Genomic DNA, 16,428 nt, shown 5'->3' with positions numbered 1-16,428 from the left:
TAGAAGCTCAAACCTCAACACTTTCAATTTGGATGCAATCAGGCAGGCCCTTGCACTACATAGAAAATGTCAATCGGAAGGATAAAGTCTTCTCTAAATCTTACAGTGTGGATGGCCCTTTTGTCTGTAGGCACCCACACAAAACAAAAAAACACATGTTCAATTCTAATGTATTTATTTATTTGAGAATGACAGCAGAAGGAGGGATGCAGCAAAAGAATATTGTCACTCTCCAGTCCGTGTGCCTTTACAGCGCCAGACCACGATCTTTGCTCCATGGCTACGGGATTCTGATGTCTTCCACAACTTCCGGCAGAGTTCAGAATCCATTCTGCACCTCTACCAGCTCATAGGGGACAGGCATGGCAAGGTTGCTGGGCAGCTTCCAAGCCACTTTCGAAGTTCCAGGGTGTTCATGTTGGTCATTGGCCATGTGCCTTACCAAATATCCACTGACCACAAAAGAAAATGAGTGGAGTCCATCAAGGTGGGTTTCTACCACCTACACCCGCAAGCAGTACCACTCCTGGAAAAATAAAACAAAGGATAAGACATTTCATTATGAAAATCACATCTTAATGCCTGTTTGCTTCATTCTGAACTTCATTTAATTTCGACATCACGAGTGAAATAACACATTTTATGCCAACTTACACAAACCAGAAATCATTAATGTAAACATTTGAATACACACCTGTGACGCCAGACAGCCCATCACCACAGGCTTCCCATGGTACGTGCCATGATTCCAAGATGTTGATGTTCTGGAAAATTACAACACCATAAGATACCAAGCAGCCGTTCATGTTATCAATAACTACACAGGTGGCATAGACACAAATAAACACCTGCCAGCTCTTCTCAGCCCTTTACACTATTCACAATACCAACATGTTTATGGTTAGAGGTGCATGTTTTTGCTCAAGTAACACAATTTTACCAATGTTGACTACACTTTATCTACAATGGCAAGTGTCATTGGCAGATGATAATCACCCTCTGTCTCCCTGTGAGTGGCACCTCTGCTAACTAGCTAATTAATACACATGCCCTATCTTGACCGGTTACAGTACTTACATGTAAAGTGGCTAGCAACCAGGGTATTCCGGGTGGCCATACCGGCAGCGGTGCTCCGCCGCCTGGGGGCCGCCGGCTGACGGACCTCTGGCTCCCTCTCCTCCGTCAGCTCCCAAGAATCATCCCGGGCAACGCACATGTTGTGCAACACGCAGCACGCCAGGATGATCTTGGAAGCCTTTGTAGGAGAGTACAGGAGTTCACCCCCAGGCCGGGCCAAGCAGAGAAACCGGGACTTGAGAAGACCTATGGTCAACTCAATGATACTCCGGCTTCTCCGCAAGGCCCTGTTGTAATTCCTCTCTGCTGGGCCCTGGGGGTACCTGATTGGAGCCATCAGCCACGTCAGCTGCGGGTAACCAGCATCCCCTGAAAAATAAGAAAAATATACATTAGTTATTCATATCATGTGACTTTAGATGACTCCTCAAAATGGGAGACAATTAGGCATTTTACTAAACAACCTGCTCGTCTGTTTGCAAAAAATCATATGAAACATCTCAACTCTGTCTAACTGCCTAAATCACTAATACAAATGGGAAAAAGGACACACAAAGTGGTGGGTTTCTCTTGCAAGTTACAACTTGGCCCCTATTCTGTTCCTATTACATTAGCCTAGGTCTTACTTCTGGAATATATCTGCAACTAGAGTGAGGAAACCAATATTGACTCACTTATGCAAAGTACTTTGGGGATATGGCAATACCATTGGAATCATTTGTAGGTTTTCTTTGGGTGGCTAGAGGACACCATTTACACATTGGTTAACCACCTTCATTGGACTCAAAGACAACTTTGCAAATCTTTCTTTTGTGAGCTGCTAAGCTGCTGATCTGGTTGTGTGTGAACAGCCTGACAACTAATAACACATCCATTTTAGGTAGGCTTTGCTTAAATCAGGGTGTACACCGATGTAGCTTATTCCTATGTCTATGTAATCTTACAGTTTATGTTGTTAAGACAAAATACTTTACCAATAAGCCACCCTTCGGGCATTTGTCCACTTTCAAACACCTCGTACAGAGTACTTGTTCTTAACATACTGGAATCATGGCACGACCCTGGGTGACCAGTGTTGACACTCATGATGCGCTGTTTGGCGTCACACACTAATTGGACGTTCACAGAGTGGTACTGCTTGCGGTTCCGGTATTCACTTTCGTGGCTCCTTGGGGGCCTAATGGCTATGTGGGTGCCATCGATTGCCCCTAGGATTTGCGGCATGTGTGCCCGCCGGTAGAAACCCAACTTGACTTCATTCCACTCATTTTCATTCTGTGGCCAGTGGATAAAATTGGGCACTATATCCACTATGGCATTAATGACCAACATGAACACCCTTGAAACTGTGGGCTGGCTAATGCCCATGATACTTCCCGAAGTGGCTTGGAAGCTGCCACGCCCTAAAATATACAAAGTGGCCAGCAATCTGGCCATGCCGGGCACCGCATGGCCGCGCTGTGTGTCCGGGTCAATTTTCTCTGCTATGAGCTGGTAGAGGTGTAGAATAGTTCCTCGCTCGAGCCGGAACTTCCTCCTGACATCAGAATCCCGCAGCTTGTCCAAATAGATCCTTGGAGCAAAAATGCGTGGCTGGCGAGGTAAGGGCACACGGACTGGAGGTGCTGCTGCTGAAGGTGCTGCTGCTGCTGCTGCTGCAGCTTCCCCACCTTCTGCTGCCTCCTGTGCCAGGGCCTCCTCAAACAAGGCACCAATAAATGCCAGCATTGCACCATCTAATGCGTCTGGGATATCGTCCTCCATTTTGAACGCGCAAATTCGCGAATGCGCAGATATATATAGAAACGGCCGCTAATTATCACACCTGTGAGCCAGCTATAAAAGGAGCACATGGCCAATATGGCTGCTGGATGTTATAGATCGATGTTTCTTATGTGCTAGCAAGACCCTGTGACCCACAACCTACATTATCTGGAGGTAAGACAATTGTATCTCTCTCTCCCAAAAAAAAGGAAGGAGACAATTTGTACTTATCTTGGGTGTGCTTAAGTTGTCTATGGTGAATCCCCTCCAACCCACAATAGCTTGGGAACCCCTCAAGTGTCTTTTAATCATTGGCAGTTGGCCCCATGTGCATGTGGTTTGGACATGTGTTTTCTCATGTTTGTTAAAGGTGTGCAGTCTAGATTTGGCATCTAAACCTGCCCCCTTACCTTCCCAGCTTCCAAAGACACCATTTTTGCTTTCCTGATAACTGTAATTTATTATGTGCACGTATGTAGGTCATGCGATTTCTCATGTATGTTTAATGTTTGCAGCCTCCTTTTGCCTATAAAGGATTACACCACCACCACCACCACCACCACTGTGTTTGTGACATTAGGTAAGTGTTTGGAGGGCCTCGTGTGATTTGTACCCCTATGCGTTTTCTTATGTGTTTTTTTTTTACATTTCTTTGCAGCCTCTTCTGCTCTTTGCCACCACCACCACCACCACCACCACTGTGTTTGTGCCATTAGGTAAGTGTTTGGAGGGCCTCGTGTGATTTGTACCCCTATGCGTTTTCTTATGTGTTTTTTTTTTACATTTCTTTGCAGCCTCTTCTGCTCTTTGCCACCACCACCACCACCACCACCACCACTGTGTTTGTGCCATTAGGTAAGTGTTTGGAGGGCCTCGTGTGATTTGTACCCCTATGAGTTTTCTTATGTGTTTTTTTTTTACATTTCTTTGCAGCCTCTTCTGCTCTTTGCCACCACCACCACCACCACCACCACTGTGTTTGTGCCATTAGGTAAGTGTTTGGAGGGCCTCGTGTGATTTGTACCCCTATGCGTTTTCTTATGTGTTTTTTTTTTACATTTCTTTGCAGCCTCTTCTGCTCTTTGCCACCACCACCACCACCACCACCACTGTGTTTGTGCCATTAGGTAAGTGTTTGGAGGGCCTCGTGTGATTTGTACCCCTATGCGTTTTCTTATGTGTTTTTTTTTTACATTTCTTTGCAGCCTCTTCTGCTCTTTGCCACCACCACCACCACCACCACCACTGTGTTTGTGCCATTAGGTAAGTGTTTGGAGGGCCTCGTGTGATTTGTACCCCTATGCGTTTTCTTATGTGTTTTTTTTTTACATTTCTTTGCAACCTCTTCTGCTTTTTTTGCCACCACCACCACCACCACCGTGTTTGTGCCATTAGGTAAGTGTTTGGAGGGCCTCGTGTGATTTGTACCCATATGCGTTTTCTTATGTGTTTTTTTTTTTTCCTTTTCTTTGCAGCCTCTTCTGCTCTTTGCCCACTACTACCACCACCACCACGACCAAGTCTGTTTGTGCCATTAGGTAAGTGTGTTCTGTAACTGTTCACTAATTATACTGTATATGAAGAGCAATCTGCAAATCCTGTTTTTTCTGTTTTCTCTTTTGTCATTTCAGATTTAGGAGTTTGGGGCTCTTTGCTGCTGCTGGACAGCCAGATTCTCTGCCCACCTCGTGCTCCCATGGCCCCACCCACTGGAAGGATGAGAAGGGCCAGGGGGGCCAGGGGGGCCAGGGGGGCCAGGGGGGCCAGGGGGGGCAGGGGGGGCAGGGTGGGCAGATCGTCTGGCTCTGGTGTGAGGGAGGCTCCAGCTGTATCCATGAGGGAGTCCACCATCCCCATCCCGGAGGAGGAAGCCGGGGGAGGTGTTAACACACCAAGTGGACAAGCTGGCTCTTCTGACAGTAGTCCTGGAGCGGGTCCGTCCACCAGAGTCAGCTTGTCCACATTAACCCGGCTTCCCCGTTTCACCCACAATCAGTGCTGTGCCCTGGTCCACGCCTATATGGCCAGATATCAGGCGATACATGGGACCAGGGCCGCGTCTTACTCAGTAACAGAGAAGAACAGATTGTGGGATGAAATCCGGGATGCTGTAAATGCACTGGGTGAAGCACCTCGCCACCGTGACAGTGTGCGGAAGAAGGTCAACGACATCTGTGGGTCCGTTCGGAAGAAGCTAATTGCATGGGCTGCGGAGGGTCTTTATGACCGTCAAGGTCGGCTGGATGAACGTGCACGAAGTTCTCTCTGGGATTATCAATTACCTTTCTTGAACATCATAGGACCCGATACCATCTTTCCCAGAGAGGACTTAGATTCGGATGCTTTGCACCGAGGTAGGATATTATCTTGGATGTCAATTGTGTGAGTTGTTTGGAAAAGATTAACTACTATCCTATGTGTGACATTAAGAGAATGTGATACTTGCCCTTCCAATTGTCCTTTTTTTGTTTTCCCCAACCTGCAATTTGTTCATCTGTAGCACGGATCTCAGCCCCTCCACAGCCCATGCAGCTTGGCGAACCAGACGGACTCACAGGTGTTGACATCAGTGCTGACCCTCCTCCTGGTAGGTCCAATATCATACTGTGCCAAACAATGTAGATGTTTTTTTTTGGCCAAGATAGCTCATATTGCTATGTCCTTTACAGAAGATCCGCAGCAGGGAACACACCCAGTGCAGCTAGGCCTGGAGGAAGGTGTTGGTATGTCTAGTCAAATAATGTTTTTTTGAATCTTATTAACCCCATTAACACACATGTTTTTTCTTAGGAAAGAGTGTTGCCTTTTAGATGTTTACCCTGCAAAACACAGTTGACAGCATTAATGGGTGCCGTCATTAGTAGGCAGACCAAGCCTTCTTAACCTTTGGGAGGGTTTAGCAAGTGTCCTATGAGCCCAGGAAAGCACTTTTGAATGTTTGGCCTCAATGCTTCATTCATGAAGCTAGGAGGGCAATCTGGCCATAATCATTACTGACTAAGGTTATGTACTAAACATGTTTTTTTTTTTTTTTTTTAAAAGAACATCAGGCCCCTCTTGACGTTGCAGCTGGAGTTGGATCAGGAGCTGGCGACGATTCTGCATCCAGTGCTGTGGTATGTGATATAAGGGAACAAGGTGCACATGTAACATTTCAATGGTAGCATTGATTTTGGACTAGATGTGGCTTACATTGTGTGTGTTAAATTAGTGCTATGACATTCTGACGATGCACCAGCACAACAAGAGTTCTATCTTGAACATCAGGGAATTATGTTATAATTTGGTGTGCCACTAATGTTCCAAAAACATCCAGGATCTTTAAAGTCCGGCCCGTCTTTGATTTTCCAGGTCCAAATTCATGGGTATCGTTTGGTTGGGTTGTCCTCTAGCCGATTGATGGCAAGATTTTAGACAACATACGTAGATGTATAAAGTCATTGGTGTAGTAACAGATTTACCAAAAGCATAAACAACCTACCACACCAGGGTTAATTGGGAACACCTTCATGTTGAATCTTTTTTGCCTTTGTCATATTAGTCACACCAATATAATATGTACCCATTATCAGAAGTGTTGCTAGCTTGGATAATCTTACAATGAACAAGTACTCATTAGAAGCACATCAAACTTTTCAACGTTCTGCTTGGGGTGTTAAGTTGTCAAACTAATCTGAAATATTTAGTCATGATGTTTGATAATGATTTGGTCTATTTCTTCTGCTTTCAGGTAGCCTTAGATGCAGAGGGATTGTCACCTACCCAACTTCGTCCATCTATGCTGGATGTAGCCGAGAGGCTGCTTGATGAGTATCAGGTCCAAAATGAGTTAAGGAGGCGTACTCAGCAATCTACTGAGGCAGTACGTCTGCTCGGGCTCATACAGGAATCTGTAGCAACAATGGTACAGGTTCACCAGGATATGTTACAGGTTCAACAGGATATGCGTAACAGCTTGGTAAGTTTAGCAGACCAGCATCAACGGGATCGGCAAAGTGTTGACACTCAGGTGCTGGCCACACGCCAATGCCTGTTTGGATCTGAAGATGCCCCATTGGCAGAGCCCTCCCAAACATCTCACTCACCTGCCACTGCAGGTTGTGGTAGTGGGAGGGTAATGCCAGTGTTGGCCACTTGTCAGGCAGCTGGGGATGGGACAATTCCTCCTGTAGCCACTCCTAGCACTTCACACTCCGTTCGGACTCCCACACCCCTCAATGAGCAATCCTCCTGCACAACCTCAATGCGCACTGGTTCCACAGTACCCCTTCCACCTGACTACATTCCCTCCACACCTTTATCACTTCACTCCTCCCCAGGCCGTTCTTCTTTTTTGTCACCAATGCGACATGTCGTTTGCCCCCGCACCGTGGACCACAACAACCAATCAACCACCACTCCCCACACATCTTCACAACCCTTGCACCACCAGCAGCATCAAATAGCCTTGGAGCAGCAACGATCCCATCTCATGGTAATGGCACACGTTACCCAAATTCTTAGGCTGAGCACAGAGCAGATGGGACTATTGGCACAAGATCTTCAGTCTGGGACATTTCCAGGGTTCAACACCCTGCATCAGCAGCAGCCTCAGACACAAGATCTGATTCTAATGGGCCACTTTACCAGAACTCTAAGGCTAACCCCAGAGCAGATGGGACTATTGGCCCACCATTTGATGGCAGGAACCTTTCCATTGCTCACCACACTGCTTCAGTCACCACCACCACCACCAACTTAATTTATTTTTTTTTTTTTTTTTTGGTTTTGTTAATGATTGTTACATTGGCCAATTTGTGGGGCCATTTTTTTTTTAAATTTGAGGGTGGCACAATATGATTTCTTATAGTGCTTTTTTTGGGGATGAAATAAAATTTTATGCAAAATGATTAGTTTGTGTTTGCTCTTTGGTTTTTTAGGAGTGTTGGTGGCCAAGTAATGGCCCTGGTTAATGTAGGCATTTATACACACGTGCTTCTCGATCTCCAAACATATGATTTCATGTAAATTTAGATAACTCAATGTTCACATAACGACCCAAGAAAAGGTCTCCCTTCAAATGTAGCTTCAAAACAAGTCTCAAGGCTAACATAAACCAAAGCCAACATACTAACAATTACAGACCACACCACTCAAGTAAACAAATACAACACAAAAGACATTCGATGTGTACACCAAAAAGAAAACTTGGGTAATAAAATAAATGTTTTAATAACACATGTGGGTGTCTACCAACTGTAGCGTACAAAAAATATATTACAATATATAATAGAATGAACTAAATTGCCAATGTAACATTTGTGTTGCAAAGAGCAACATACTTAAATTTAATTTAGATAAACATTTTAAACATTTTTTATGTTTTGACATCATTTTTTGGAAGGTTTTCACAAAAACAATTCTTTTTTGTAAACATTTGTGGTTTTTTCCGTTGCCATAAAAACAACAAGGCTTATTTGTAAACATTTTTGGTTTTGTCGGTTGCCATAAAAACAACAAGGCTTATTTGTAAACATTTGTGGTTTAGTTTGTTACCAAAAACAACAAGGCTTTTTTGTAAACATTTTTGGTTTAGTTTGTTACCAAAAACAACAAGGCTTTTTTGTAAACATTTTTGGTTTAGTTTGTTACCAAAAACAACAAGGCTTTTTTGTAAACATTTGTGGTTTAGTTTGTTACCAAAAACAACAAGGCTTTTTTGTAAACATTTTTGGTTTTGTCGGTTGCCATAAAAACAACAAGGCTTTTTTGTAAACATTTGTGGTTTTGTCCGTTGCCATAAAAACAACAAGGCTTTTTTGTAAACATTTTTGGTTTTGTCCGTTGCCATAAAAACAACAAGGCTTTTTTGTAAACATTTGTGGTTTTGTCCGTTGCCATAAAAACAACAAGGCTTTTTTGTAAACATTTGTGGTTTTGTCCGTTGCCATAAAAACAACAAGGCTTTTTTGTAAACATTTGTGGTTTTGTCCGTTGCCATAAAAACAACAAGGCTTTTTTGTAAACATTTTTGGTTTTGTCCGTTGCCATAAAAACAACAAGGCTTTTTTGTAAACATTTGTGGTTTTGTCCGTTGCCATAAAAACAACAAGGCTTTTTTGTAAACATTTGTGGTTTTGTCCGTTGCCATAAAAACAACAAGGCTTTTTTGTAAACATTTGTGGTTTTGTCCGTTGCCATAAAAACAACAAGGCTTTTTTGTAAACATTTGTGGTTTTGTCCGTTGCCATAAAAACAACAAGGCTTTTTTGTAAACATTTGTGGTTTTGTCGGTTGCCATAAAAACAACAAGGCTTTTTTGTAAACATTTGTGGTTTTGTCGGTTGCCATAAAAACAACAAGGCTTTTTTGTAAACATTTGTGGTTTTGTCCGTTGCCATAAAAACAACAAGGCTTTTTTGTAAACATTTTTGGTTTTGTCCGTTGCCATAAAAACAACAAGGCTTTTTTGTAAACATTTTTTTTTTGGTTGCCAAAAACAAGGCTTTTTTTTTTTTTTTTTGGTTTTTTTGGTTCCCAAAAAAAGGGTTTTTTATAAATTTTTATATTTTTTTTGGTTGCCAAAAACAAGGCTTTTTTTTTTTTTTTTTTTTTTTGGGTCCCCAAAAAAAGGGTTTTTTATAAATTTTTATATTTTTTTTGGTTGCCAAAAACAAGGCTTTTTTTGTTTTTTTTTTTTTTTGGGTCCCAAAAAAAGGGTTTTTTTTTAAACTGTTTTTGATTTTTTTGTTAGATTTTTGTTTATAATGGGCAACAATTACAAATGTGACATTTCTTTGTGTTGCAACGTGCAACATAAGTAAACAAACCACAAAAAAAAAAATACTAGGATCTTTTTAAAGGTGTGACATTCCTAACGAATGGCTCCTTAGGGTCTGGATCCACGCCACAAAGGTGTTCCAAATATAGAATTCGGTCTCCGCACCACCTCATATAATCCAGGAGGACCTCGTAGGTGAGGTGGGTGTGCCCTGGGTAGAAAAAAACATGACAATTAGTTTTAGGCAAAATGATCCAAACAAGGATTGTAATTAATGTGCCTCAACAAATATGCTTAGGAGTCTATTGGTTGGCTTTTATCAACACTCTGAAGCAAATATGCTAAATTGCTGTTGTAAACCTTAAACTCAAACTTTCACAGCAAATTGTTCAAAAGGTTACATAAGATGGCTTGGAATGTTAGTAGCAGTTCCACCAAAGCTAAGTAAAATGCTTTTCTGCATGTAAACACAAGCAATCATTTTGAAGAATGTAAGGTGTTTTGGGTTCAATTGGTCAACACGATACATGTGCACACATTTATCTCTATCACCATTGGAATCTGTGGAGCGTTCTCTCTCACTCTTACTGTCTATAGATTGAACCTGACACATAGTAGAGACTCACCCTTAGGAATTTTGAGGGCCAGTTCTGGACGGAGCAGATGTGTCTGCTCCCCTGATCTCCTTTCCGCCATCCCAGCTGTGTTAAGAGAGAAGAAAAAGTTTATCAACAAATGGACTCACGCTAACTGTAGGTTACGCAGTCATGAAAACGCTCTAACACCCACTCATTACCCCTCCACATTTCCCTGAAAGTTTTATTTAGACATTGATATGGTGGTGATGCAGATTTGTACAGTGCAAGCGTCATTCTTCTGGGTGAAGCTTGTAGCGTTAAGGATACGTACTCCCTGCTTTTGTGCTGATTGTGTTTTTCGGATGTTTTTTGTGCCTCAGCCCTGCCTGTTCTAAGTGTTGGAAACATATCATTTTGGGAGGGCTGCGGAAAACTAATCAGGTTAGACTTACACTCTCTAGGTTTTTGGGGACAAGAGAAATAACAATCCTCCTTTTTACATGGCCCCTGTACACACCTCTAGGCACCTCCCTCCTGTTGTTTGACCCCACAGCAGGCAGCTTGCTATGGAGGCACATGAGATGAAGCCAAGCACCCTGTGCCTGTTCAGGCACTAGGCTGTGAGCCAGCCTTGCCCCCCTCCCTTCCAATGGTCTCAATGATTAGGAGTGACAGCATCAGGAGGCAATATTGGCATGCTGTCACCTCAGTTAAGGAGGAGGGGGAGTCTGTTCCAGACAAGTATTAGTGCAAAAATTTGGACCGTAAAAAATGGTCCCAGTAAGTCTTAGGGGGAATATGCACACCTATCACTTGGAATACTAATGCATAGAATGCATTCACATAAAGAACCCGCTGCCTTTAGAACAACTTGAAGCCTGAGCGGGGACATACACAGTTAGCATTTCTCCACTTACTAAGTAGACACATTACTGGAAAAGCACACAACTTACCATCATCAGGTTTTTTTGGGGCCCCTGAAGTGGATGGCGTGGCTGGCTCTGGAGAAACTGCACAAAAAGAACACAAATTGTGAACTGGAATGTGGTACATTACCGAGGAAGAGTATTTATGAAAGATTGACAAACACACATTTTCAGTGTTGACTAAATCAGGACATGATTAAATTACAATGTCCCCTAAAAATTTACAAGTACAAAGCACACCATTTCCAATGTAGAGAAACTAACACCAATTTAGAATAGGGTGGCTTGAGATAACTTACAAAAGATAACATGTCCTGTAAAGCTCCCCAAAACCACCTTTCAAACATGAAGGTTAAGCAAGAGTGTTTCATGACCAACCTTCCTGTCACATATAGCAAAACTACACTTGCTTTGACTCCAACTTAGATTATCCTAGATACACATCATCCTAGCACACACAATTCATGTGAGAATCTAATTTTAGGTACTTACAGACTAGTTCAGGGGAGCCTGGAGTGGGGGAGGATGGGGGAGACCCTACATGGGGGGATGGTGTCCCTTCATGGGGGGATGGCGTTGTATCTCCTAGAAACACAAAGACACAAATACAATCCTTGAACAAAAGCTATTTGATAAAGGCACACAGAAAGTAGTCTGGAAACATTGAAGGTAGTAGTTACAGTGGACTGGGTAAGCAGTGGCCCCTCTTCCCCAGTCCTCCACAACAAACATCCTCAATGTCAGCTGCTACAAAACCCCAATGTCAAAATATATATATTACAGCCCTTATATTTACCAGGACACATTGAACACACAAACACATGTAGAATACTTACTTCCCCTTTGAGGAGAGCCCAGGTCCTCATCCGAGTCGGACCAATTGGCCTCTTCTTGGCCAACAGTTTGTTCCTGGCCCGGATCCAGGCGACTCGGCCCTGCCTGAGGCTCCTCTCTTGCTGAAGTTACATCAACCACAAAAGAAAACAAAACAAACAATCATTCCTCCAAGTTCGACCTAATACACAACACACCAGCACATCCACATTACTTACAGGGGGCCTGAGAAGGCTGAGCCGCAACATCCTGATCACTGGTTTCTAAAATAAAAGAAAAACATTATATATTATTTATGGACACAAATAGGCAGTAACCTCTCATCATGCTAGCACCATACTCAATGCCCCTACAATTCAGAACATAGAAGTGCACTTACACCAATGAGATGCATTGACCATGTTTTAAAACAGGAGGGCACCATGCAAATTAAGCGGGCGCCTAAGGCCTCGCACCTACAGGGGCCTTGCGGCCAGTGGCGGAGCACCAACATTTCGAAGGGCGCAGTCAGGGAAATCTCCCAAGTAAAAGATTGCTTTCAATCCTCGGATCAAAAAGTTGCAGCAGTGTGCTGCAGTCCCTTCACTGCGTCTGCCAGGTGTCTGTTGTCCGCTGACACTTACTCCTCCTTCTCTGCCTGGGGATTGGCCGTCTGATCATGTTATCCTAAGATGTGGAGGAATCGGTAGGTGTGTACCTGCACCAGTAGGAAGTGACTGGCCGGTCAACTCACTCTGCTATCATCAGTTGTTGCTCTGGGAGGAGAGCTCCGCCCTGGACCCGGAACATACAGGTAACCAGGCCCAGACTTGATATTTTGCAGGCTGGTCATAGATTTGTTGTGTCCACTATGCAAAGTGGTTGAGTAGCCCCAGGGAAGTTGGAAGAGTCTGAAAATGGTTGGTGGAGGAGGAGGAGAAGAAGGCCCTGGGTGGCTGGGGGACAAGGAGAGGGCCCCTGGGGGTTTTCTAGAGGAGGAAAGATCCACAATGACGCCAGAGTCAATTGCCAAGGAAGAGAGTGGAGCTGAGCAAGTCCTGCCTATCTGACATGAAAGCCAAACATGGTGTAGATGGAGCCCTTTGCCCTACACAATGACAGCACCAGAGGTGGAAGGTGAGTGGTAGCGGGTCTTTGACATTATAGAGCATATGGACTCTGTCCATTATTGGTAGTTTTGTTTGGAGTTGTCCTTTAGATGTTTAACTGTGTTGTTTTTGACCCGAGCTGTGAGGGACTGAGGTATGACAGCCCACTATGCTGAGACTTATAGTGCCCTAGAATGTTGAGGACTGAGGAATCCTTAGTCCCTAACAGAGGGCACTACAAGTCTTAGCATAGCAGGCAGTATTTCCTCATTCCCCTACAGAGAGGATTACAAGTCCAAGCAGGTAGCCTTCTGCAGTGGGACTTGTTGTGCCCTTGACTGTGGTGGACTGAGGAAGGGAAGTGTAAGAGGGTCTCTGTAAGCTCAGATGTATGGGGGAGCTTTGGGGAACACAGAGTTCCCTTTTACACCAGAGTCCCCAGCTTCCCCCCTCAAATAATGGTTCCCAAACTCTCCTTATATCAGAGTCTTCACACTTCCCTCTTACAGTGTAGTAAGTCTGGAGACTCCGATGTAAAGGGGGCTCTGTAAAATGTGATTAGAGATTAGAAATTTCTAACATTTTTATTTTCTACTTACGATCCACAATTTTCAGCTGCTCAAATGGCTCGCTGCCTCTGACTGCATATTGGAGTGTGGCCGTCCTCCTCCTCCCCTTCTTCACCAAAAGCACAAGAGGGTGCCGTCCGTCCGCTTTGGCTAGAAGCAGAAGAAAAAAAAAAACATAAAAAATACGAATGTACATAGTAGTATTAAAGGTTGTGAAGAGACACTTGATGGAGGTAGGAAAGGTAGGAGCGAGAGGGAGGGGGGGGGGGGTGTTGGTATTAGTGTTGTTGCATAGCTAAACACATGTCCACCTACCCAAAAAATTGTAACCTATCTGGTCACATGTAATGTATATTTTTACTTACCGGAGATTTGCTCCACAGCCTTTAGCAGGAGCCTGGGTGAGCGCCTTTTGGCATCACTCCAGGCCCGCTGCAGATCCACTATCTCAGGCAGAAACTGAAATCTCCGCTGCAGCCTCATCCGGAGACGACACATCATCTTGTGCTTTTGGTGAAGATGCGTATAAACTTTATCATACCCCCAGAGGAGGAGGAGCTGTGGAAAGAGCAGTGTATGTTTGAGTCCAAGTATGTCCAAAATAGTACAGTCTTCAAATAACATGCTAGGTCGTCTTTGAGATATTGTAGAACAAAGAATTCCATTTCTGGTGATACATATACATCGATGTCCAAATCTACCTCCATGACATAGGTTGCCCCACACTGGTGATTTCCTCTACATGATATAGCCATTTTCTCAATTGGCCTTTCATGACACACCCAGGGCCGCCATCAGGGGGGACAGGCAGTCACTGTATTTACAACCTTATTGCTGTCCATTTAGCAGGGTGCAAGTAACTTTACACACATGTAGCATAGGTATCAACTTTTGTCACCATGTTAAAAGGACAGCAGTATGGGTAGCATTACAGTGACTGTTATTAGTCCAGGCTCACTAAACTAGCCAATGCTTGGAAAAGCAAGCCATGCAGATTGCTTTTCAGGTCCCTTTTAACACGAGCTGTCTGATTGGGTGTGGCTGTTAATTTTTGACGCAGACCTGATAAGCCCCTCAATTCTCCTTTATGGAGTGTTATATGTAAATGGGATTGCTTCATTTGAGATGCAGATTTAAACTGTGTATGGCCAGGCTGAAGGTACCCAAGTTGATTGGTCGATCACCTGGAGGACAACGTACAACCAGTCTGTCAGATTTTACACACACTTATCGCTAGCATCTCTTGTAGCCACTAGCAATAATCACTGTGTTTTCCTGGCAGGGGCAGCACCAGGAGAACACAATGGCTCCGCAGGAGGGTTTCCCCTGTCTGTGTTGATGGTGGAATCAAGGCAAAATGTTTTTCCTGCAAGCCACGGGACAAACAAAGATATTTTTTTAATGAATCCATGATTTTGCCAAAATGGAAAAAAAAAGATGTTTGCTTTGTATATTCTTAAGTTTGCTACATAACTAGAACATGTAACAGTGTTATATCATTGCAGGAGATTTCCCTTCACTTCCTGTCTTGGTGTCACCAGGACAGGAAGTGAGGGAATCTCCCGTGGGGATACAGCCAGCAATTCTTTCCTTTTATATATACTATGGACATTATAAGGCAACAATTGCAAGCTATTTCCCCACAGTGATATTCCCCTCACTTCCTGTCTTGGTGACACTAAGACAGGAAGTGAGGGAAAATCTCATGCAATGATATCACCCTACTAGAAATTGTAGTTCCGTCTAAAAAGTATACATAAAGTAAGCACTTGGTTTCCAAAGTGGCAAAATTATGGAGGAGTTAAAACCCCATAGTGTGATCGGGTAATCTGACGGTGTGTTCCTACACTCCTCAATGTGTCTGTTCATTAAGCTGTGCTGAATTATCCTTGATTCACAATTCCTGCAAGAGTTGCACATGGTATGTGGGAGATGCAAATTTAAGGTGGCATAATTATCCACACAATCACACATAATCCTTTTTAAAGGTCACCAGCAGAATTTGATGGCATAGTGGTTCACAGCAGTGCCATCATATTCCAGTTAGATCTGTCAATTAACAAAGCAATGGGATCTGGGGGTGTATTTAACTTGCAATGGACACCCCCATTCATTATCATATGGCAGTGTGAGATGGGTCTGTTGGGAATGTGATCCATTGAGACAAGTGATTATACACTCATGTGTTTCTTTTAGAGGTGATTTGTTCAAGGCAATCCTTTGAAGACATGACCATTCCAGATTTTTGTGATCACTGATTCCATCTCAGGTGAACCAATTAGCTGCTGTGTGCAGATCCAGCTTATGATGGTAAGAGTGTCAGACAAGACAAACGGGGCCGAGCTTGCAGTGTGTATGGATGTATGTAAGGCAATAATTTTTTGCATTATGCATTTAGGGAATATAATGTTTCTAATCTTGCATATATGAAAAGGGTCAATACATTTGTCTTTATCTAGATAGATTCCAAAGCGTCAGAGCAATCTGTCACAGATAATTGGGTTTCATTTTGTGTAAAAGTTGAAACGAATCAAATCTATCTATATACAGGCATAGCCCACTTTAAGTACACAATGGGACCAGGGCATGTATGGAAACTGAAAATGTACTTAAAGTGAAGCAATCCCTTTTTTCTTTTCTCGATGCATGAAAATACACCAGCTCCATTGTAAATTTTGGCCACATTGACATAGCCTTACTCCCAAACCATGTGGGAGCATGTTAAGGGGATCCAGGACTATGACATGATAGATTACCTAGGCAAGCTGGCCAGCCACAAAATGGATATGGTGTAGTCCTGGGTACCTGGGTACCCTGTCGTTGCTCCCTAAG

The 16,428-nt window shown here is 43.5% G+C and overlaps 1 protein-coding gene across 1 annotated transcript in view; it reads right to left on the bottom strand.

The window, feature by feature from the left end:
- The window catches only part of HFM1 (helicase for meiosis 1), a gene marked incomplete at its 5' end in the record, with an annotated part of 582,583 nt that overhangs the window by 427,578 nt on the left and 138,577 nt on the right, over positions 1-16,428 (bottom strand). The gene's annotated exons all lie outside the window — the stretch shown is intronic.

Source organism: Pelophylax lessonae, assembly GCF_965119305.1.
Source record: "Pelophylax lessonae genome assembly, chromosome: 8".
NCBI lineage: Eukaryota > Metazoa > Chordata > Amphibia > Anura > Ranidae > Pelophylax > Pelophylax lessonae.
This window is presented reverse-complemented; position numbering and strand designations above follow the sequence as displayed.